Source organism: Entelurus aequoreus, linkage group LG12 (genome assembly GCF_033978785.1).
Source record: "Entelurus aequoreus isolate RoL-2023_Sb linkage group LG12, RoL_Eaeq_v1.1, whole genome shotgun sequence".
NCBI lineage: Eukaryota > Metazoa > Chordata > Actinopteri > Syngnathiformes > Syngnathidae > Entelurus > Entelurus aequoreus.
In genome coordinates, this window is record NC_084742.1 from 11,976,818 (window position 1) to 12,002,574 (window position 25,757).

General features: G+C 38.5%; 1 protein-coding gene across 2 annotated transcripts in view; it reads right to left on the bottom strand.

Annotated features, from left to right (window-relative positions):
* The window catches only part of chrm2a (cholinergic receptor, muscarinic 2a), a 123,211-nt gene that overhangs the window by 86,271 nt on the left and 11,183 nt on the right, over nt 1-25,757 (bottom strand). The window contains exon 1 of one of the 2 annotated variants that reach the window (XM_062064726.1): nt 19,312-19,550. The exons of the other annotated variant lie outside the window; for it this stretch is intronic. The gene's annotated coding sequence lies outside the window, so the exon portion shown is untranslated. Of the gene's footprint in view, nt 1-19,311; nt 19,551-25,757 lie in introns of those variants that run through there. 2 annotated transcript variants of the gene reach the window in all.

Genomic DNA, 25,757 nt, shown 5'->3' on the forward strand with positions numbered 1-25,757 from the left:
AGAAAAGTACCGAAAAGTATCAAAACAATTTTTCTACCGGTACCAAAATATTGGTATCGGGACAACACTAGTCTCTAGTGGCTGACACTACTGTAGTATTGATATTTTTTAGGTAATTTTACCAATTTTGTGTTGAAAAAGCTTAAATTAAGGTCAAAAGAATAATGTAGAATGACCTAAAAAAAAGAAGTGAAGCCGCAGTATTTGAAGTGCGATGTGGTGAGGAAAAACAATATATTTTTGTATTGTTTATTTGGGATGTTATAAAAAAAAATAAAAAAAAAGTTTTATTTGAAAATAATTACTTTAGTCAAAATTGGGTTGTTTCATCCACAACTACACCAATAAGTGATCTGACAAAATACATTTATAAGTAATTCAATAAAAAATAATAAAGCATTGAATAATATTTTCTTATTGCAAATAAAATTAAATGAATTGGAAAAAATTGAGACTGAATTACACATTAATTATTGATATGTATCCATCCATCCATCCATCCATCCATCCATTTCTACCGCTTATTCCCTTTGGGGTCGCGGGGGGCGCTGGAGCCTATCTCAGCTACAATCGGGCGGAAGGCGGGGTACACCCTGGACAAGTCGCCACCTCATCGCAGGGCCAACACAGATAGACCGACAACATTCACACTCACATTCACACACTAGGGCCAATTTAGTGTTGCCAATCAACCTATCCCCAGGTGCATGTCTTTGGAGGTGCAGTTTTCCACAAATTAATTGTTGACATTGTGTGAAATGTTTGACAAATCAGGTTATGGTTATGGTATAGTTTATTTTGAACATGCCCACAATGACCAAACTTATTATAAAGTCCTACTTTTCCATATGTATTTTTGTCTTTTTTTTCAATCAATCAATCAATCAATCAATTAATCAATGAATCAATCAATGTTTATTTATACAGCCCTAAATCCTCGGTTCAGATCCAACATCAGATGTTATGGTTAAAATAAATTGGAAGTAATTGAGACTGAAATATACATTAATTATAGATATGTCATTTTCCACAAATTATATAGAAAATAAATGACATGTTATAAATCTGGTTATGATTTTAGTTTTTTTTTCGAACATGCATACAATCACAATATTCCCATTTTCACAATAAAACATGCTCGAAAAAGAGTGGAAAGAACTAGATCTTATTTAATCCGACCCCTTTTTTTATTTTTTTTTGCATTGATACGTTTAATAAATAAGTAACTAAATAGATAGATAAAGTTATAATTTTTAGATAAAGTTCAATATATTTATCCTGAATTTTCTACTTTGTCTTTATACATATTTTTTTATTTCGTAAAATTTCATTTCCAAGTATTTTGCGCCAAATGTACTGGCTTAAATGAGGTTTGATTTTTGCATAAAATCCATTAATACGTGAACAAAAACAGCAATGAATGAACAATTGGATAAATACACAAATAAAAGAATAATTATGTTAAAAACTACAAAATAAAAGATTATGCTCTACTGATAAATGACATGACATAAAATAAGCATGATCATAACAAGGCGGCGCATAATGTTTGTGTACCTAATAAAGTGGCCAATAATCTCCACTGGACCGTATTTTTTTATGCAGCAGCAAACTTTCCCATTCCACCTTTGAAACCCCGCCACCGATTTCACGCGGCGGCCATTTTCCGGAGGGATAATAACGCTCACAAATCACCCGGCGTCCATGAAATTGATGCCCCTTCATCTCCAAACAATGGAGACTCCTTATGAGGGCCTTCATGGTGTCATGAGTTCAGTGGCTGACAGCGCCCGCAGAAAGACAGAAAGGCATTTTTGTTTTGTTTCGGTGCCGGTCGGGACGGCGGCGTGATGAGGGCGACTCCATCAATCGGCGCGGTCCAGTGGCACGATGGATTTATGGCGGTTTACGCTGCAATTTAACGCGCTCTCAAAATGGCGTCATTTTAGCTCAACGGGAGCTGAGTAATGGATGAGTGAAGCTCCACCTACATGTCAACCACACCAAACAGCTAAAGTATTGGGACACAGGAAGTGAGAAGGGAAGACAAGGGTGAGTTTGGAGTAATTGTGCATCTCGAAGCTGCAGAAGTCAATAAAAGCCAGCATTTTTAGACTCTCGAGAGCAGTGGTGTTCAAATTACGGCCCGCAGGTCGATTGCGGCCCCATTGGCGTCTTCAATTTGGCCCACGATACGCCAGACAGCACGCTTACATATTACATTTAATCATCCGGTGATTTAAAAGGTGCTTGTTAGTGAGAGACTCAGGCCAGTGACCTTGGAGTGTACTTTCAAGCGGTGCTTGCACAGCCTTTACTTATATGACCCAATTCAAAAAACCTTCCCTAGTAATGACGCAGGAACAAAAAATCAACCAGCACAAAAAGTCAAACAACATGTCACACATAAAACCTGCTCACTGAACTTTGTGAATATTATAAAAAACAGCCGACCCCCAAACAAATGTCTACATTACACCCGTTTAAATCCATTGCAAGGCATGATGGGAAAAATGCCCAAAAAACCTCTCCACACTTGTCCATGTATGGCGCATTTTAGCTGCTTGATATTTGTGATTGATTACAAAACTTTAAAGGTAAACAAGGTAGGCGTTATATATATATATATATATATATATATATATATATATATATATATATATATATATATATATATATATATATATATATATATATATATATATATATATATATATATATATATGTGTGTATGTATATATATATATATATATATATGTATATATGTGTGTATATATATATATATATATATATATATATATATATATATATATATATATATATATATATATATATATATATATATATATATATATATATATATATATATGTTACTATTATGCAGCTGGCTTTTGGCCTCTGGCCAAATTTTTTTTTAGCTCAATGCGACTCCCCAGTCAAATAGTTTGGACATCACTGCTGTAGAGTCATGAAGAGGTCTCAGGGGTATTTTATTGCAGAGTAGCAGGGTACGGGGCCTAGTAATTGGTCACCATGTGTGAAAAAATTTGGGTGTTGCTTGATTGTAAAATTATTTCAATAGAGTTTTTAAAATAATAATTAAAAAGCAGCGATAGGAGCTTGGGAGTTGGCTCTAAGTTAAACAAAACGAGCTGACGCGGTGCTTTTAATAATCCAAAAGATGACTTTGTTGATTCTCATCCAAATACAAAACAAACATTTTTTTTTAGCATGTGAGAGTGGGTGATCGCTGCAGACTGTGAGCGTCTTTGCGGCCAAACTGGCTCTGACAGGCAGTGAGTGACAGGTTAGGTGGGAGGTCAAACAAGAGGAAACACCTCCCTCGTCGCGTCCTCTTGAAGTGTAAAAGAAACGTTCACCTCTTATTGAGCGCACACCACCTCGGCCTGTCAGAGCGGGCATTGGGGGCTGAGGAGGTGGGGCCAGGTCGGCCGGGCTGGTCAAAGGCCGTTGACAAGCACGCGGCTAGGAGAGAGAAAATGTATGAGTTTGAAGAACTTTTGACGTCATATTGTGTAAAGGCGAAGAAGATTGAAGGGTTTCAGGGGAAGGAAAGTGACCAGTCCACCAATTAAAAGAATGCATTGTGTTTAACTCCGCCAAAAAGAGCAACAGTATCCTCCTGTTGATCAGCGTCCTCTGCAGTGGACGTTTGTTTTTGGGCAAATAGCCCTGTTGTTTAAACAGGGTTTGTTTTTGAGCTTTTGCTTTTGTCAGATTTTCAGATTTCGAGAAAAAGTAGCCCTTTGATGCAAAACACGAACGTCCAATGCTTTTGTATTTGGTCTCTTTCTTTTGTCAGAATTGCACATTTTAAGAAAAGAAAAAAAAACAGACTGCAAAACCACAAAAAAAACACCTCTGGATCCCCCGGGAAGAGCTGGACGAAGTAGCTAGTGAGAGGAAAGTCTGGGCTTCTCTGCTTAGGCTGCTGCCCCCGTGACCCGACTTTGGATAAATGGAAGAAGATGGATGGATGATGGATGAGAAAAAATATCTATGTTAAGCAAAACAAAAACGTCCAAGACATTGTTGTTTATTTTTGGCCTATTTCTATTGTCAGAGTCATATTTTGTCAAAATTGCACGTTTTAAGAAAAAAAACAAAAAAAAGCAAAAGACATACGTCCACTGTGGTGGACGGTGCTTCTCAAAAGGAGATACTTTAGTGTTGTACTTAGAGCTGGGGTGTCCAAAGTGCGGCCCGGGGGCCATTTGCGGCCCGCAGCTCGGTTTTTATCGGCCCGCGACACATTCTATAGACAAACTAAACAGGTCCCAAATTAGAACAAAAAACTATGAAAAATGAAACGGGACCAAATCCCCCAAAAATGGGACCTGAAAACCGAATTGGCCGACAACCTTACTGTATAAGGTCTTTGATGATTTCCGTGTGCCCTGTCATGATGAAAAACTGTACACATATCTTGTGAGACACGTTATGTTTTTGAGTGTACTAAAGCTCTTAAAAGCGTTTCAATTGACGGTATAGTAATATTAGTAAATACAAGCTTACTTTCGAGCACAGTTAACATAATTACAAATAAAATCATTATTAAAATAATCATTAATTATGTTATTGCTTTGTTATCTATAACAGTGGTCCCCAATCTTTTTGGAGCTGGGGACCGGTCAACGCTTGAAAATTCGTCCCACGGACCGGGTGTAGGGTTTTTTTTTATTTTATTTTTTTTTCTCCATAAAGAAATACAATCATGTGTGCTTACGGACTGTATCCCTGCAGACTGTATTGATCTATATTGACATACACATACACAATATGTATATATTGTGTTTTTTATGTTGATTTAAAGGCCTACTGAAAGCCACTACTACCGACCACGCAGTCTGATAGTTTATATATCAATGATGAAATCTTAACATTGCAACACATGCCAATACGGCCGGGTTAACTTATAAAGTGACATTTTAAAATTCCCGGGAAATATCCGGCTGAAACATCGCGGTATGATGACGTATGCGCGTGACGAAGTCCGAGTAACGGAAGTTATGGTACCCCGTAGAATCCTATACAAAAAGCTCTGTTTTCATTTCATAATTCCACAGTATTCTGGACATCTTTTGCAATTTTTTTAATGAACAATGAAGGCTGCAAAGAAGACAGTTGTAGGTGGGATCAGTGTATTAGCAGCGGACTACAGCAACACAACCAGGAGGACTTTGTTGGAGCGCTAGCCGCGCTAGCCGCCGACTTCACCTTGACTTCCTACGTCTCCGGGCCACCAAACACATCGGGTGAAGTCCTTCGTCCTTCTGCCGATCGCTGGAACGCAGGTGAGCACGGGTGTTGATGAGCAAATGAGGGCTGGCTGGCGTAGGTGGAGAGCTAATGTTTTTAGCATAGCTCTGTGCAGTCCGGTTGCTAAGTTAGCTTCAATGGCGTCGTTAGCACAGCATTGTTAACCTTCGCCAGCCTGGAAAGCATTAACCGTGTATTTACATGTCCACGGTTTAATAGTATTGTTGATTTTCTATCTATACTTCCAGTCAGGGGTTTATTTCTTTTGTTTCTATATGCAGTTAAAGCAAGATGCTATCACGTTAGCTCGTAGCTAAAGCATTTCGCCGATGTATTGTCGTGGAGATAAAAGGCACTGAATGTCCATTTCGCGTTCTCGACTCTCATTTTCAAGAGGATATAGTATCCGAGGTGGTTTAAAATACAAATCTGAGATCTACAATAGAAAAAGGAGAGTGTGGAATCCAATGAGCCAGCTTGTACCTAAGTTACGGTCAGAGCGAAAAAAGATACGTCCATCGCTGCCTCTCAAGTCATTCACTGTAACGTTCCTCATCTACGAATCTTTCATCCTCGCTCAAATTAATGGGGTAATCATCACTTTCTCGGTCCGAATCTCTCTCGCTCCATTGTAAACAACGGGGAATTGTGAGGAATCCTAGCTCCTGTGACGTCACGCTACTTCCGGTACAGGCAAGGCTTTTTTTTTATCAGCGAGCAAAAGTTGCGAACTTTATCGTCGATTTTCTCTACTAAATCCTTTCAGCAAAAATATGGCAATATCGCGAAATGATCAAGTATGACACATAGAATGGATCTGCTATTCCCGTTTAAATAAAAAAAAAATCATTTCAGTAGGCATTTAACTAATTTAATTAATTTTTTTTTTTTTTTTTTTTTTTTTTTTAAATTTCTTGCGCGGCCCGGTACCAATCGGCCCGGTGGTTGGGGACCACTGATCTATAACACAAAGCTAAGATGTCAAAGTTTTTTTCAAATGTCAGCATATGTTCACCTACATTGTTTTGGTTGGAGTATTTTTCATATACAAAATGTATAAAAGTGGCCCTCGCATCCTTCAATTTTTCTCTATGTGGCCCTAATGTTTGGACACCTCTGACTTAGAGTAAAACTTCAAAAGTCAACATTCCCATGTTTTTTTCTGGCGCATGACGTCCGTGCCTGAGATGGGAGCCGGGATGAGCGGGCGGCTGAAAAAAAAGGTGCGGTGACGGGAAAAGAAAAGAAGTGACCACAAATAAACCAGCGGGCCTCAGCCATAATTGGACGAGCGGCGGCACTCCTGGGACCACGGCGGCGTGAAAAGTGACGCCGTAATTTGCAATTAACTCGGCCGAGGACGGATGGGGATTCGGTTCCCGTCGGATAAATCCCGGGCATGTGATACCTGACAGAGTGGCGGCCATATTCATTATCGTCATTTAGCTCGGGCCGCATATCCAATTTGAGCTCAACTTTCATACGTGAGCCTGTGAACACAGAGACACGACGGGACGGATGTCGGCGTGACACCGTCGCAAATATCAAGCAGAATTATGAATGAATGACCTCCAGGACGAGATATAATTTGAAGATATGTGTCTCTCTCGCGTTTGTAATGAGAGGATTTAAAAGCTTTGGAGCGCGTCTGTTATTTTTTTTACTTTGAACTTTGCGGTTCATTTCTAGAGTAGACCGTAGAAATGGGATTTCTGCCTCTTTGAAGGGGAGCCAGATCTTTAGGAACCGTTCAAAAGACTGGCTCTTTTTTAGAAGTAATTTCTTAATATCAAGGAAACAATCACTAGTAGCAGTTATAAGATAAGATTTTCTTTAGAATAATTACCTCCGTTATTTATGTTGTAAAATACAAGTACAATTAAAGCTGTGGGGGTACTTTTCAGAGGCAGTATAATACCGAATATGATTCATTAGCGTCTGTTATTTTTTTACTTTGAACTTTGCGGTTCATTTCTAGAGTAGACCGTAGAAATGGGATTTCTGCCTCTTTGAAGGGGAGCCAGATCTTTAGGAACCGTTCAAAAGACTGGCTATTTTTTAGAAGTAATTTCTTAATATCAAGGAAACAATCACTAGTAGCAGTTATAAGATAAGATTTTCTTTAGAATAATTACCTCCGTTATTTATGTTATAAAATACAAGTACAATTAAAGCTGTGGGGGTACTTTTCAGAGGCAGTATAATACCGAATATGATTCATTAGCGTCTGTTATTTTTTTACTTTGAACTTTGCGGTTCATTTCTAGAGTAGACCGTAGAAATGGGATTTCTGCCTCTTTGAAGGGGAGCCAGATCTTTAAGAACCGTTCAAAAGACTGGCTCTTTTTTAGAAGTAATTTCTTAATATCAAGGAAACAATCACTAGTAGCAGTTATAATATTTTTTTTTTTTTTTCTTAAAATGTGCAATTCTGACAAAAGAAAGAGACCAAATACAAAAGCATTGGACGTTCGTGTTTTGCATCAAAGGGCTACTTTTTCTCGAAATCTGAAAATCTGACAAAAGCAAAAGCTCAAAAACAAACCCTGTTTAAATATATATATATATATATATATATATATATATATATATATATATATATATATATATATATATATATATATATATATATATATATATATATATATATATATATATATATATAATAAATTATTTATATATATATATATATACACACATTATCTAATATATATATAAATATATATATATATACAGTATATATCTAATATATATATATATATATATATATATATATATATATATATATATATATATATATATATATATATATATATTTATATATATATATATATATATATATATATATATATATATATATATATATATTCACAAATGGGCAAATACCAAACGGCTCGTTTGTAGGAAGTAGGAAGGAAGGCAAGATTGTTTTATAAATATCTCTGGCATGCCTTCCTAGTTTGATTTTCAAATTTTCAGCATTTATGCAGTTCCCAAATACACAAAAACAGGTACCAATAGGTAAGAAAAGTTGGCTTTGAATATAAACATCTACCTCGCGGTGACGTCACAGCGTGGCCAGACTACAAAACCTTGCAAACAGAGGAATCCATAACAGCCTGAAAGCTCACGCCACAAAGCATCAACCCTAAGATATGAGGATTTGGCATTTTTTAACAGGAGTATCCAACACTAACATTAAAAGTAAGAAAATACAACATTTATCATATGTCCACTTTAAGCCACCAGTACTACTAAATGTTTGCATTGTGTATTCAAACTCAATTAATCAATCAATCAACATGTATTTATATAGCCCTTAATCATAAGTGTCTCAAAGGGCTGCACAAGCCACAACGACATCCTCAGATCCCACATCAGGGCAAGAAAAAACTCAACCCAATGTGATACAATAGAAACCTTGGAGGGGACTGCAGATGTGGGGAACCCCCCTGGGGGACCGTCGAGTGGATCTAGTTAATAGTGTGAGAGTCCAATCCATAGTTAGATTAACTGTATGTTATTTTGTCCCCACGATGAATATCTGGACTTTAGTAGACATATTACAATTTCAGGCGTGTGAGCACCCTTTGAGAAAAAGATGAAAAGTGACAAAAAAAAAGAGTCAAATGTCTATCGGCACAAAGTGCTGCGACACAAGCCTTGAAAGAAAATTCTGAAAATCAAGACTACATTTCCTGCAAATTGGTGCATTTGCATTTCACCTTTAGATTGAACCTCTTTTGGCTGTCTTTTTGACACTTTCCTGTCCCATGTAATGTACCACAGATTGTTTTTGTTTTTTTTGTTAGATAACATTATTATCATTGAAAATGTAAAGTAAAGTTGTATAACATGCATGAAAATAACTTAGAAAACGTTTCCCATTTGGCAACTCTATCCTATAACCACGCCCCCTCGGGTAATATACTTCCGGTGTTGTAACCTCTGATCAGACTTAGACTTAGATTTAGACTTTACATCCGTCACGTCAAAAATTACCTTCTCGATGGCTACTCGTAAATGCTCCAGAACTACAACTGGTTCAAAACTAACAGTCTTTGGACTGTAATCATCCAAATATGATTAGTAGTAAAGTGGAAATCCGTCAACATTGTGGCTCGGAGAGCAAACACAGGCGTCAACAAGTAAGCTAGCTAGTTGATGCTAACTATGCTAATTAGCTAATTAGCAAGCTTGTGATGGTCTCCTTGTCCTGCAACTCAGTACGACATTTAGGCAAGAGTCTGCGTTGGCCCTGCGATGAGGTGGCGACTTGTCCAGGGTGTACCCCGCCTTCCGCCCGAATGCAGCTGAGATAGGCTCCAGCAACCCGCGACCCCGAACGGGACAAGCGGTAGAAAAATGGATGCATGGATGGAACAGCGAGTACCTGCGACACATTTTGTTTGCATCGTATTTGTTTGATATTGCATTAAAAAACGCGCAAGTGATATTTTGATAATACGGATTTCGGCGTTTTGGCCTGCAATTTTAAGATTTTCCAAATAGTCCCAGTATGTCTGTGATAGTTTAACCTTTGGTACATTGCTTTTTCTTACGCCCCACTTTTCGTATGATTTGGTTTTTGACCTTTTGCAAACTACTGGTTTACGCTCTAATGGAAAAACATATTGCACAAACTTCCGAAACCTATAATTCGTCTCTTTGTCTTAAAGTAAACTTCTGAAATCGGTTAACCCTTGCAAGTTATTTTCATTTATTACAAATTGGTTTTCATTATTGACCTAATATTGGGCCGCAACTTAACCAGGTAAGGACCACTGCTCCAGACGATGGCAGAAGAGTTTCAAGGTTTTTCTTTTAAAACGAGCTTGTGTGTAAATAAAATTGACCTCGTCTTACCACACAAATGTACATTTTTATCAGTTTTTTGCATTTGAGCAAAACAGGTTGACCTTTGCGGCGCACCTGCCAACAACGAAGCCCTTATTAAAGGTTCATTAAGAGGCTATGGCTGGCCAGTAAATATCATCTAAAAGTTCCCCAGGGTATAAAGTTTTTGACTGACAAAGTCTGACAGACCGCTTTGCTATTCTGCGAAGCAATTAAGAAGACTCGCTTGACCCCGACCAATCGAGCCGGGAAGTCGATATTGGAGCTTCAGCCTCATTTGGCAAAGTGCGCAGACGACGAGCTGCTTGGTAATGCCGGCTCATCCCGCCTTCTAACAGCTTCCAATTATAGGTGACTGGGCAATGAGACCCCTCGGCTTTAGCCATGTGGACTGCGATCGATCACGCTGGAAAACTGTGTAAAATTGGTGGAAAGTGAGATGACCTTGTCTCCCGGGAAGTCTTCGCCTGATTGACGGCGTGCGCGGCGTCGGAGAGACGCAGCTGCATAGCAATGGGATGAGACGGAATGCTTGATCAGTTCGTCTTTGGAGCATTCGGACATTTTTGGAGCCGACGTAGTTGATCAAAGGAATTGTGGGATTTGTGTAGGGTCTTTCATCCCATTCATTTCTGGGACGAGTTTTTATGGGATTGAAAGAAAAAACAAAACCTTACTTGTGAATCGCCATGGTGACGACATTAACGATATGATAAGTAATTGAGTTAGCATTATGCTAGCTAGTAAGTGAGGGTAAATCTAATCAATTTAGCAACTTTGTACAAACCCCGTTTCCATATGAGTTGGGAAATTGTGTTGGATGTAAATATAAACGGGAATACAATAATTTGCAAACCCTTTTCAACCCATATTCAGTTGAATATGCTACAAAGACAACATATTTGATGTTCAAACTGATAAACATTTTCTTTTGGTAAAATAATCATTAACTTTAGAATTTGACGCCAGCAACACGTGACAAAGAAGTTGGGAAAGGTGGCAATAAATACTGATAAAGTTGAGGAATGCTCATCAAACACTTATTTGGAACATCCCACAGGTGAACAGGCAAATTGGGAACAGGTGGGTGCCATGATTGGGTATAAAAGTCGATTCCATGAAATGCTCAGTCATTCACAAAAAAGGATGGGGCGAGGGTCACCACTTTGTCAACAAATGCATGAGCAAATTGTTGAACAGTTTAAGAAAAACCTTTCTCAACCAGCTATTGCACGGAATTTAAGGATTTCACCATCTACGGTCCGTAATATCATCAAAGGGTTCAGAGAATCTGGAGAAATTACTGCACGTAAGCAGCCAAGCCTGTGACCTTCGATCCCTCAGGCTGTACTGCATCAACAAGTGACATCAGTGTGTAAAGGATATCACCACATGGGCTCAGGAACACTTCAGAAACCGACTGTCAGTAACTACAGTTGGTCGCTACATCTGTAAGTGCAAGTTAAAACTCTCCTATGCAAGGCGAAAACCGTTTATCAACAACACCCAGAAATGCCGTCGGCTTCGCTGAGCCTGAGCTCATCTAAGATGGACTGATACAAATTGGAAAAGTGTTCTGTGGTCTGACGAGTCCACATTTCAAATTGTTTTCGGAAACTGTGGACGTCGTGTCCTCCGGACCAAAGAGGAAAAGAAACATCCGGATTGTAACATTAACAAGCATATCAACTGGCATCTTGAAAGCAGAGGTCGGTAGAGTACCCAAAATTTGTACTTAAGTAAGCGTGAAGTTACTTGAGATTAATACGACTCAAGTAAAAGTAAAAAGTAGTCATTAAAATAAATACCTGAGTAAGAGTAAGTCAATAATGCGTGAACAAGCTACTCAAGTATTGAGTAACTTGTGAGTAACTGATGATTTTTTTCATAGCTATTTTTTAATGGTTCTTGGACGACAACCCTAGTCAGTGTGTGTGTGTGCGTGTGTGTGTGTGTGTGTGTGTGTGTGTGTGTGTGTGTGTGTGTGTGTGTGTGTGTGTGTGTGTGTGTGTGTGCGTGTTGTATTTCTACCCTTCTTGAGACATCAACAAGGAAAAGTACCTTCCATATGAGGACCGGTGAACAAGTTAGGACCGAAATCATGGTCCCAATATGGAAAACCATTGCATCTAATAGAGAGCCAAATACTAGAGTCCGTGAACATTGCTCCAATGTCAGGATTTTTTGTTGATTTAATGTGCATACAAAAGTAAACATTGACCGGTGCAAAGGCAGCAATATATGATAAAACAAGCTAAAGAAGGACTTCCTTATTCATCCCCGAAAAAACCCACCAGATGAACAGCTGATTTTACGACTTCCGGTGCTGACTTAAGGCAACTTGCGTCCCATATGTGACCATAGGATGAACAAATGCACTACGGTACTAAGACTATGGTGGCCATTAACAGTTAGCTTCTACAGCTGGGTTGCCCAAAGTGCGACACAGGGGCCATCTGTGGTCCTTGACGCGTTTGTCATCGCCCTTAAGCACATTACAAAAAACAAAACAAAAAAAGATCTCATTTGCACCCCTGGTGGTGAAATCTATCAAAATTAGGGTGGTCCCAAAAAGGAGGGATTTTTCAAATTGACTGTGTGTCGGTTTTAAAAGTGCCCCCCCTCTGGTCAACATATGAAATAACAAGTGTGTGTAGAAATTTTAAGTGCTCCCCCTCTGGCCAACATATGCAATAACAAGTGTGTGTAAGAAATTAAAATGCGCCCCCTTTTTACCTTATTAATATTTACATAGTATGTATATATTCTTAATGTTGTTAATACAAATCTTTATATATCTAGAAAGGGTGGTCCTAAAGAGGTAGGCATTTTTTGGAGGTCTCAAGAAGGTAACAAATACAATAGTGTGTGTGTGTGTGTGTGTGTGTGTGTGTGTGTGTGTGTGTGTGTGTGTGTGTGTGTGTGTGTGTGTGTGTGTGTGTGTGTGTGTGTGTGTGTGTGTGTGTGTGTGTGTGTGTGTGTGTGTGTGTGTGTGTGTAAAGCATAAAAATCCTATACAATTTACTGCAGCATGTTTTCTCTAGTTGGATGTGGAATTCTTGTAGGCTGAAATGTCAACATTTCTACTGACACACATGACAGCACATGGTATAAATGTTCTTTTTGCTAGTTTGAAAGTAATCATTGAATACGTTTTTGTTGCCTTGTCTGACGTCTTGTCGCTTTTTACGGTCAGTACGTTTCTGCGTACTAAATTAGTCTGATTTGTCAAATAATTCAGTTTCTTCTTTTTTCTCACCCACATGTGAAGTTGTATTTTCCATGCTCTAATCTCTGGTGCGACGGTTGAGCACACGCAGATTGCCTCTCATGCACTAGTCGGAGATCGTGGTCATTTCAGCTTGTTAACTATGTGGTCATTTAAATTGGGTAGAAGAAGAGAATGTTAGATGCTAATAAGCTAGCACTAGTAACTTTCAAGTTCCGGATCTACCAGATGATTACACTGCTATTTAGTGTTATTGGTAATGTTTCAATGTGTTTAAATGACAGTTGTGGTTATTGAGATCATCAGACACAAACACAAAGATCGCTTTTTTAGTCAACTGTTTACCAGTTGTCTCAAATGTGCTGGTGTCATGTCACTTAAATAAAGTGTCTTCTTTGTCTACCATATACTTTAAAGCTCAGCTTAATAACTTTCAGTTTTGGTTGATTTTAGCGGCGCCAGTGGACCAAAGCGGTAGTGTTTTGCCAGAAGAAGACCACATTTCCCATGAGGACTAGCGCATATTGCGTCATACTGACAGGATGTCCTCTGTAATGTTATTTAAATAATAACAAAAAATAATACATTGGTAATGGCTATGCTGATGTTAAAAGGGAACTGCACTTTTTGGGGAATTTTGCCCATCGTTCACAATCATTATTAAAAACATGGCAAAGGATGGAATTTTTTTTTTTTTTTAATGCATTTTAACATTTTAGCTCCTCAATTTTGATCATAAAATCCAAAAAATAACCAATCAAAAAGCGCCAACAATACTCAATTTACATTTCATGATTTGAATATAAAGCAAGTATTAGTGATATTGTTATTACAAGCGCTGACGCAGACAAACTATTTATAGCGGCACTGTGATCACTTCCGTGTGACCCTATGTTTACATCGTCGAGTGGTCTGCTGCTTCCTCGCTTCCTTGCTTCCTGTAAGTTTATAGTAGATCATAAATCCTGCATCTCACCTGGACAGAAGACGTCTGAGTAGGTATTCCGACAAGTTGGTACACTTAGACAGCCTTTTAGGAACCGGAAATGGCGAGGATGACACGAAAAGACGCTTGGTTCCCCATCCCTTTTTTTTCATATGTCACTAATGCTTACATTGGATTGGGGAAACAGAGTCATGTGACAGTTCCTGCCGGAAGAAGGCTCGCCGACAAATTAATGTCTTTGCAAGACTTAATTAATAGATTATAAATAATTTTGATATAAATAAATGTAACAATCGGAATGACGATCTATTTAATGGAGTAAAAGTAGTGTTTCTTTGTCACAAAAATACTCAAGTAAAAGTAAAAAGTATATTGCATTATAACTACTCTGACAAGTACAATTTTTCCAAAAGGTTACCTAAGTAAATGAAATGGAGTAAATGTAACGTGCTACAACCCACTTTTGCTTAGAAGTTACATATGTTGTTAGTTGGTAACGACCAGCAGAGTTCACAATTAGTTTAACCCCATCTAGTTTATTCATACTAACACATTTTAAATGCATCCTTCTGTCAACCATGTGGAATGTGATTGCACTCACATTTATCGTCAACATGCATTTCAAAAGTAACACATTTGGCTACTCGGTAGCAAACGACAGAGGTTGCAATGAATCCAGACCTATCTAATTTTGTTATACTAACAATTATTAAATGCATAATTTTGTCAACCATGTGGAATGTGATTGCACTAATATTTATCATCAAAATACATTTTTAAGGTAGCACATTTTTCTAATGAGTAGCAACCAGCATATGTTGAAATTAATTCAGAACTATTTAAATTTATTATACTAATAATATTTAAATGCATCATTTTGTCAGCCACGTGAATGTGATTGCACTTACATTTATCATCATCATGAATCTCAAATGTAACGCATTTGGCTACTCGGTAGCAAAAGACAGAGGTTGCAATTAATACAGACCTGTCTAATTTTATTATACTAACAATTATTAAATGCATCATTTTGTCAAACATGCGGGATGTGATTGTGCTAATATTTATCATCAAAATACGTTTTCAAAGTAACACATTTTACTAATCAGTAGAAACCAGCATAAGTCGAAAATAATTCAGACCTATCCAGATATATTATCCTAACAATTTTTAAATGCATCATTTTGTCAACCACATAGAATGTGATTGCACTAATATTTATCATCAAAATGTATTTTCAAGGTGACACAATTTACTAATCAGTAGCAACCAGCAGAAGTCGAAAATAATTTAGACCTGTCTAGTTTTTTTCTGCTAACACTTGTTAAATGCATAATTTTGTCAACCTTGTGGACTGTGATTTATGTGTTGCATCTTAAAAGCAACACATTTCACTAATTGGTAGAAACTAGCAGAGGTCGCAATTAATTCAGACCTATCTAGTTTTGTTATATTAACAATTATTGAATGCATACTTTTTGTTAACCGTGTGGAATGTGATTGTACCAACATTTTTCACCAACATGCATCTTGAAAGCAAAACATTTCATTTATCATTATCATTTACTTGGTAGAAATGAGCAGAGGTCACAATTAATTCAGACCTATCTACTTTGATTACGCTAACAATTTTTAAATGCATAATTTTGTCAACCGTGAGGAATGGGATTTGACTAAAATTGACCATTGACATACATTTTCAACAAACATACTTTATTAGTTGGTAGCAACAAGCAAACGTTGCAATTCAGACCTATCTAGTATTATTATACTAACAATTATTGAATGCAGCATTCGGTCAACCATGTGAAACATTTATCATCAACATGCATCTACATTTCACTTGGTTGAAATTAGCGGAGGTCGCAATTGATTCAGACCTATCTAGTTTGATTACACAAAAAATGTTCAAATGCATCATTTTGTCAACATGCATCTTGAAAGCAAAACATTTCACTTCTTGGTAGAAATTAGCAGAGGTCACAATTAATTCAGACCTATCTACTTTGATTACGCTAACAATTTTTAAATGCATAATGTTGTCAACCATGAGGAATGGGATTTGACTAAAATTGACCATTAACATACATTTTCAACAAACATACTTTATTAGTCGGTAGCAACAAGCAAACGTTGCAATTCAGACCTATCTAGTTTTATTATACTAACAATTATTGAATGCAGCATTCGGTCAACCATGTGAAACATTTATCATCAACATGCATCTACATTTCACTTGGTTGAAATTAGCGGAGGTCGCAATTGATTCAGACCTATCTAGTTTGATTACACAAAAAAATTTCAAATGCATAATTTTGTCAACATGCATCTTGAAAACAAAACATTTCACTACTTGGTAGAAATTAGCAGAGGTCACAATTAATTCAGACCTATCTACTTTGATTACGCTAACAATTTTTAAATGCATAATTTTGTCAACCATGAGGAATGGGATTTGACTAAAATTGACCATTAACATACATTTTCAATAAACATACTTTATTAGTCGGTAGCAACAAGCAAACGTTGCAATTCAGACCTATCTAGTTTTATTATACTAACAATTATTAAATGCAGCCTTCGGTCAACCATGTGAAACATTTATCATCAACATGCATCTACATTTCACTTGGTTGAAATTAGCGGAGGTCGCAATTGATTCAGACCTATCTACTTTGATTACGCTAACAATTTTTAAATGCATAATGTTGTCAACCATGAGGAATGGGATTTGACTAAAATTGACCATTAACATACATTTTCAACAAACATACTTTATTAGTCGGTAGCAACAAGCAAACGTTGCAATTCAGACCTATCTAGTTTTATTATACTAACAATTATTGAATGCAGCATTCGGTCAACCATGTGAAACATTTATCATCAACATGCATCTACATTTCACTTGGTTGAAATTAGCGGAGGTCGCAATTGATTCAGACCTATCTAGTTTGATTACACAAAAAAATTTCAAATGCATAATTTTGTCAACATGCATCTTGAAAACAAAACATTTCACTACTTGGTAGAAATTAGCAGAGGTCACAATTAATTCAGACCTATCTACTTTGATTACGCTAACAATTTTTAAATGCATAATTTTGTCAACCATGAGGAATGGGATTTGACTAAAATTGACCATTAACATACATTTTCAATAAACATACTTTATTAGTCGGTAGCAACAAGCAAACGTTGCAATTCAGACCTATCTAGTTTTATTATACTAACAATTATTAAATGCAGCCTTCGGTCAACCATGTGAAACATTTATCATCAACATGCATCTACATTTCACTTGGTTGAAATTAGCAGAGGTCGCAATTGATTCGGACCTATCTAGTTTGATTACACAAAAAATGTTCAAATGCATAATTTTGTCAACTAGCATCTTGAAAGCAAAACATTTCACTACAAACCCTGTTTCCATATGAGTCGGGAAATTGTGTTAGATGTAAATATAAACGGAATACAATGATTTGCAAATCATTTTCAACCCATATTCAGTTGAATATGCTACAAAGACAACATATTTGATGTTCAAACTGATAAACAATTTCTTTTAGCAAATAATCATTAAAGTTGATGCCAGCAACACGGGACAAAGAAGTTGGGAAAAGTGGCAATAAATACTGATAAAGTTGAGGAATGCTTATCAAACACTTATTTGGAACATCCCACAGGTGTGCAGGCTAATTGGGAACAGGTGGGTGCCATGATTTGGTATACAAACAGCTTCCAAAAAAATGCTCAGTCTTTCACAAGAAAGGATGGGGCGAGGTACACCCCTTTGTCCACAACTGCGTGAGTAAAAAAAGAGTGTGGGTACTTTCCTGGCCCGCCTGCAGTCCAGACCTGTCTCCCATCGAAAATGTGTGGGGCATTATGAAGCGTAAAATACGTTTGTACTTGCTAGCAACCAGCATAAGTCTCAAATAATTCAGACCTATCTGGTTTTATTATCTACACATTAGGGTTGTATATAGTACCGCGATACTAATGAATCATATTTGGTACTATGCCGCCTCTAAAAATTACATCACAGTGCGTCGTCGTCACGTCATGACATTTCTGGTTTTACGAGCAGAGGAGCACGTTCGGCAGCGCACAATCACGGAGTACTTACAAGCAGACAAGGTGTGTAGACAGAAAAGGGAGAACGGACGCATTTTGTTTAAAAAAACTAACGATAAAGGTGAAGCTATAACACTGAAAACGCCCTCAGGAAGAGGTGCTTTAAGACATGGCTAGCTAGCTACCGGCTAACTTCCAGCCGCAGTCTGTAGTGTTTTAACTACTTCTAAATCACTAATCCTCGCCTCCATGGCAACAAATTTTGTGAATTATATTAATATAGCGCTTTTCTCTAGTGACTCAAAGCGCTTTACATAGTGAAACCCAATATCTAAGTTACATTCAAACCAGTGTGGGTGGCACTGAGAGCAGGTGGGTAAAGTGTCTTGCCCAAGGACACAACGGAAGTGACTAGGATGGCGGAAGCGGGAATCGAACCTGGAACGCTCAAGTTGCTGGCACGGCCACTCTACCAACCAAGCTATGAAAGTATGTTTCTTACAAGTATCATCCCTGCAGGACGAGGAATAGCTAAACATGCCTCACAATGTAAACAAATGCCATGGGTGGATCCACACCTGACATCCACTATAATGATACCAAGTACAGGAGTGTATCTAGTCCAGGGGTCGGCAACCCAAAATGTTGAAAGAGCCATATTGGACCCAAAAAACAAAAACAAATCTGTCTGGAGCCGCAAAAAATTAAAAGCCATATTACATGTGTCATGAGATGTAAATTTAATTAAGAGGACTTAAAGGAAACTAAATGAGCTCAAATATAGCTACAAATGAGGCATAATGATGCAATATGTACATATAGCTAGCCTAAATAGCATGTTAGCATCGATTAGCTTGCAGTCATGCAGTGACCAAATATGTCTGATTAGCACTTCACACAAGTCAATAACATCAACAAAACTCACCTTTGTGCACTCACGTACAACGTTAAAAGTGTGGTGGACAAAATGAGACAGAAAAAGAAGTGGCATAAAACACGTCCTAGAAAGTCGGAGAAAGTTATGCATGTAAACAGACTATACGGTGAGTTCAAGGACCGCCAAAATAAGTAGGACAAAACGGCGCTCGCCAAATACTTGAATCAGTGAAGCATATTTAATATAAACAGTGTGATTTATAACAATTACGGAGGTTTGTGTCATGTTTGTCCTCCTACAGAAACCATACTAAAACAAAAAAATTGATTTTTTTCCCCCTCATCTTTTTCCATTCTTCATACATTTTTGAAAAATCTCCAGAGAGCCACTAGGGCGGCGCTAAAGAGCCGCATGCGGCTCTAGAGCCGCGGGTTGCCGACCCCCGATCTAGTCGATACTACTATGATTACATCGATATTTTTTAGCATGACAAAATGTTTTTTTTTTTTTTTTTAAATGTATATTATGTTTATAAACTCAGGAAATATGTCCCTGGACACATAAGGACTTAAATATTAACCAATGTATGATCCTGTAACGACTTGGTATCGGATTGATACCCAGATTTGTGGTATCATCCAAAACTAATGTAAAGTATCAAACAACAGAAGAAAAAGTGATTATTACATTTTAACAGAAGTGTAGATAGAACATGTTAAAAGAGAAAGTAAGCAGATATTAACAGTAAATGAACAAGTAGATTAATCATTCATTTTCTACCACTTGTCCTTAATAATGACAAAATAATAGAATGATAAATGACACAATATGTTACTGCATACGTCAGCAGCTAAATTAGGAGTCTTTGTTTGTTTACTTACTAATAAAAGAAAAGTTGTCTCGTGTGTTCACTATTTTATTTAAGGACAAAATTGCAATAGGAAACATATGTTTAATGTATCGTAAGATTTTTTCTTAAAATAAAGACAATAATGCCATTTTTTGTGGTGCCCTTTATTTAGAAAAGTATCCAAAAGTATCGAAATACATTTTGGTACCGGTACCATACTATTGGTATCGGGACATCAGTAATACGCATAATGTCATTATTTAGTTTTTTATGACATTTGACCTGTACTGTATGTAAAAATCTGCACTGCAACCACACTGTTTCCCAATTGTCAGATGAATAAATTGTATCCTATCCTATCCTTATACCAACAATTATTAGATACATAATTTTATCAAACATGGAATGGGATGCCTCTAATGCTTATTATCAACATGCACCTTCAGAATAACACCTTTTAATCGATGTAAGCAACCAGCAGAGGTCACACTTAATTCAGGCCCGTCTAGTTGTATCAAACTATCCTGACATAGGAGAGAACACACAGAAGCTAATACAAATAATAACAGAAGAAATGAACAAATCAACAAGATGGTTTGACAAAAAAAGACAGAAATTGAAAGATTAAATTAAACCAAATTTGTAGGTATAATGATTGCTAATAAATTGAACTGGAAATCTCATGTAAAAAATATACAACATAAAGGAGCGAGAAACACGCCAATAATGAATTAAGCAAAACATATTTTAGACCAAAAATCACTTCATATTCTCTACTGCTCGCTAGTGTTACCATATCTGAGTTAATGTGCAAAAATATGGGGAAATAACTACAAAAGTGCACTTCATTCATTAGCAGTGTTACACAAAAGATCAGTTAGAATAATACATAATGTTGGATATAGAGAACATACAAACCCTTGTATTTATTCATTGAATCAAAAATACTGAAATTTCACGACATAGTGAATTTGCAAACAGCTACAATTATGCACAAAGCAAATCATAACCTGCTACCCAAGAATGTACAACAATTATTCTCAACAAACGAGGAGAAATATAATCTTAGAGAAAAATGTAATTTAAAACATGTGTACGCACGTACAACATTTAAGACCTTCAGTATATCAGTATGTGGAATTACATCATGCAAGCAAAGAAATCAAACAATGTACTAATATGATCCAATTCATGAAACTCTTCAAACTTAAAGTGTTCACAAAGTACAAAGAAGAAGAACCATGATAAACATTCTGAATTTGTCTCATCCATCCATTCATTTTCAGAATAATCTTACTCATCTCACCATATGAAATTTAACTTACTTCACCAAATATTTTTTATTTATTTTTGTTGTTATTACCTTTGTAGTATATTGTGAGTAAATTGAGAACAGGAAGTGAACAAAAGTTTTAGCAACTGCTACGTAAAGGAAAAGGGGTAGGATTACAATAAGCTCTGCTTCTTCCTACTCCTTTTTGAACATGTTGAATAGAGATACTGGAAATTGTGACGTATCATGTTGTGTGCATGCATGTTCCTAATAAACACAAACTCAACTCAACTCAACATTGGGTTTGCATCACATCTTCCGTAAAGCTTGCCGGCCTTTCCGGTCGAGGCCAGTGTGGAAGGAACATTTGAAAATGTAAATGTAAACTGACCCGCCCTCATCCGACCTTCTCCGTGTCGACTGGTCATGTGACTTCCTCCCTTTTGCCCAGGTCAGGGGTCGGCAACCCGCGGCTCCGGAGCCGCATGCGGCTCCTTGACCACTCTGATGCGGCTCAGCTACATACATGCCGACCCACCCGATTTTCCCAGGAGATTTATGGATCTCAGTGTCTCTCATAGATTACTCCCAGGGAAAAACTAATCCTATTTACACTCTAATTACTAAATAAAGGGCGTGCCCTAATTGCACTGCAGTAATTGTCCTCTATAGCATTTACATACAGCGTGCCAGTCCAGCCACATGTTGCATGTGGCTGGACGGTAGCCGTATCAAACAACTTTAACATTGTTACGTTACAAATATGCTCCACACTGTGAACCCACACCAAAAAAGAATGAAAAACACATTTCTGGAGAACATCCCACCGTAACACAACATAAACACAGCACAACCATTACCCAGAATCCCATGCAGCCCTAACTCTTCCGGTCTACATTATACACCCCCGCTACCACCAAATCCCCCCACACATCAACCCCCCCCCCCCCCCCCCCCCCTCTCCGTGCGTTGGTTGAGCGGAAGAGTTAGGGCTGCATGGGATTCTGGGTATTGGTACCGTCAGTGTAAGATGTGTGGCTGCTGAGTTAGTACGCCTTGCTGTCACTTACGTGAGCAAGCTGAAATTGCATTCTACGTGTGGTCGAACAGATACACTGTTAGGGCAGACTGTAGAGGGCGCCAAATGCAGTGTCATCACACTCTGATATTCAGGAGTCTCCCGGGAAAAATGAGAGGGTTGGCAAGTATGACGCTATCAAGCGCCATTCATTCAAAACTCGCGGGCTGCACTAACATCAAATTTCCACATTAAAGTGCGTGCCGGTGCGTGTGTCGGAGACCCCTGGTTAACATAGCACAAAGCGTTTAAGCATTGTATGCGGTGTTTTTCATTTTAAATTTTTAAATTTTTTTTGTGGCTCCCATTACTTTCTTTAATTTGTGAAACTTGCCAAAATGGCTCTTTGAGTGGTAAAGGTTGCCGACCCCTGGCCCAGGTCATAATTACTGCAGTATGATGCAAATGTGGCTGGCTTGAACTGGCTCCCCCGGACGTCAGCGTCATTATATCAGGAAGTGGATACGAGGAGGAGAAGCAGACCTTTGGAGGTTTACTCTACTCCACCCTCGTAATACGACTCGGCGTGTTTGCCTCTAATTGATGCGTATGTGCGGAGACGCCGCGTTTAAAGGGCGCCTAAGCAGCTTGCTTCAGCCGACCTCCTGTGGATTTCCAAGCACCGCGGGCTTCATCGCTCTCAAACTACACTCGTGAGCTTTGAAGGGGGAGTCGAAACGTTACGGTGCGGGAAAAAAGGCGCCGGCTTATGAGTGTGATATTATCATATCTTTCATGTGGGGTTTTGATGCCGGGCGAGGAAAAAAGGTGTGATGGATGTGTTTCATCACCCGGTCCGTCTGTTTGTTTGTGTCTGCAGAGGCCTGCAGGAGTGCGGATCCTTCCCGTACTTTGTTTGTCTTCCGCTGACACGTCGCCAGTCTCTGGACTGTGTCCTGTTCTTGTCAACCAACCGGCCGCATTCCGCCCGCAACCGGTCTTCACGCTGGCATTTCTTCCAAATGTCGGATCGTTCACCTGGAAGGAGTTCTGTGGCCCTTCCGGGAAGCCACTCGGGAGAAATAGAGCACGACGTCCACTGGACAGTAACGCCGCGGGACAGGAAGCGTGTGACTCCGTGCACTTATGTGTTTATCTTCCCTGGAAATCTCATAAGCCTCCTTCCTGTGTGGCCCTGAAGGCACCTTCCATTCGGGACGTGTCTCGTGTTTACGCTCCTCATCTGGACGCTGTCCCGCCTTCGGTTTACAGCTACAAACTAGACGCAGTCCATAAATCGAGGCGGCCCGTCGCGTAAAAACCCTCTCCGCCGGGCGTTCGGAGGAACAGAAACATCTCTTCCATAAACATCTGAAAGACAATAACAGAGCAAAGATACTGGTACTGAACATTCCGCTAGTACCGTAATTTCCGGACTATAAGCCGCACCTGACTATAAGCCGCACCAGCTAAATTTAGGGGAAAATACAGATTGCTCCTTATATAAGCCGCACCCGACTATAAGCCGCAGGGTTTTGATGTGTAATTACCGTAGTATATAGGGGTTCCTGCTACCACGGAGGGGATTGTCGGGACAGAGATGACTGTTTGGGAACGCAAAGCGTCCCATTTATTAACTATAAATCTTTCAATCATTCACTTAAACGTTCACATCTTTGACATGGCGAACAGCATTCGTGCAGAGTACAAATAATACAACGGTGCAAAGTAATACAAAGTGCTCGCATGTACGTTATCAAAATAACCAGCCTACCGGTATATGAAAAGTCAGTCTTTAATCATTGTGTCATCGTCTTCCTCCTGCGTACTAAAACCACCGAAATCCTCTTCGTCGGTGTCGGAGAAGAACAGGCCGTATATAAGCCGCACCGTTGTATAAGCCGCAGGAACCAGAACGAGGGGAAAAAGTAGCGGCTTATAGTCCGGAAATTACGGTAATTAAAAGCCGGGGAGCCGACGTGATTGCTGGATGAGCTGCAAGGCTGAGGAACACCTGAGGCTTTTATTGCAGCGGCTGCTGCTCATTCACGAGCATCTCTGGAGAATTCCTGGCTATCTCTGCACGCTGCTGCCGCCCTGGCTACTGCAGATGCTTTTAGTTTGAACAACCACACAAAGGTAGCCTGAAAAGTGCTCAAAAGTGTGGACCGGATACAAATAGGTAATCAATAATCTGTTCATTAAACCACCAGAGAGGTGTTCATTTCCACCTACTCAGTGGCCTAGTGGTTAGAGTGTCCACCCTGAGATCGGTAGGTCGTGAGTTCAAACCCCGGCCGAGTCGATACAAAGACTATACAAATGGGACTCATTACCTCCCTGCTTGGCACTCAGCATCAAGGGTTGGAATTGGGGGTTAAATCACCAAAAATGATTCCCGGGTGAATGATTCAAATGCAGAGAATAATTTCGCCACACCTAGTGTGTGTGTGTGACAATCATTGGTACTTTAACTTTAATTTAACATGTGGCTACCACAAAGTTCAACCATAATTAGGGATGGGCACCAATGGAATTCTGTCAGTACTGCGGCGTATCTATTCACATAAAGTCCAAACCGTGCCAAATTTACCTTTGTTGCACATCCGGTTGCGGACTGGATTTGTGAGCAAAACAAGCGCTCATTTAGATTTGCCATAGACATGCTACTGATTAGCATTAGTAATTTTACATGGCAATTTCAACACCTCCAAGCTTGGAAATGAAAACTACGACTAAGGTGCACGTTACAATTAAACAGCTCTTCAATCAATCAATCAATCAATCAATCAATCCATGTGTACTTATATAGCCCTAAATCGCGAGTGTCTCAAAGGGCTGCACAAGCCACAACGACACCCTTGGCTCAGATCCCACATCAGGGCAAGAAAAAACATGACAATGATAAACCTTGGAGGGGACCGCAGATGTGGTAATGAGTACAATACTTAGGGCCTTAACTACTGAAGGTTTGAATGAATGAATGAATGAATGTATTTATTCCGGCAGACAGACATATATAGCAACACTTCATCACTCTTTGTAATTTGACAGCCATGCAACGGCACCCACCGAAAAGGGATACGGGAAAAAAAGCAAGAATGCTTGTCCATGTTCCGCCCCCTAATTTACAATCAACTTATATGTTGGTGATATATGTCGGTTATATAGTCCAAGTTTCAACAGCAGATTTGATGGATATATGACAATTTCAGAACAAGTATAACATATGATAATGGATGATAATGGCAAGTCAGTATACATACACCAATATGGATATATTTTGTTTGATTCATTGATTTTTTTAATTTTTAATTTTTTTGGTTTCTTAGTCCACATGATGTCCAATTCAT